Source organism: Pteropus alecto, unplaced genomic scaffold (assembly GCF_000325575.1).
Source record: "Pteropus alecto unplaced genomic scaffold, ASM32557v1 scaffold125, whole genome shotgun sequence".
Taxonomy (NCBI): Eukaryota; Metazoa; Chordata; class Mammalia; order Chiroptera; family Pteropodidae; genus Pteropus; species Pteropus alecto.
The window spans coordinates 5,499,584-5,499,952 of NW_006436888.1; the positions used below are offsets into that span (position 1 = coordinate 5,499,584).

The 369-nt window shown below is 61.2% G+C and overlaps 1 long non-coding RNA gene across 1 annotated transcript in view; it reads left to right on the top strand.

The window, feature by feature from the left end:
* The window catches only part of LOC112481777, a 95,261-nt gene extending 94,893 nt beyond the window's left edge, over nucleotides 1–368 (top strand). Inside the window, exon 4 of the long non-coding RNA XR_003047040.1 lies at nucleotides 330–368. This is a non-coding gene — a long non-coding RNA (uncharacterized LOC112481777). The remainder of the gene's footprint in view (nucleotides 1–329) is intronic.
* The last annotated feature ends 1 nt before the right edge of the window (nucleotide 369 follows it).

Consider the following 369-nt stretch of genomic DNA (forward strand, 5'->3'; position numbering starts at 1 on the left):
TCGGCCTCGCCCGGGCCCCCCGACCCGGGCCGCGTCTATAAATAGTTTCTCTTTTAGTTTAATAAACTCGAGAGCGGAGCGGAGCTGCTCTGAGTGTGCAATGCCGGAGCGTGAGAGCGAGAGGGGAGGGAGGAAAAGTTTCGCTCTCCCTCCCCGGGCCCCCTTCGCCCTTCTCCCGCAGCCCGGGGGACTTGTCCACCCCTCGATGGGGGGTGCGGCGAGTGGAGGGGGCGGTGGAGGGGGCAGAGGGGTGTGCCGTGGGGGCCACTGCGAGAGACTAAACAGACTTTTTTTTTTCTTTCCTCTTCTGCTTTTGGCGATCCTCGAAGAGTTTGGGACCAAAGCGAGGAGAATGGATCTCGGTACAGG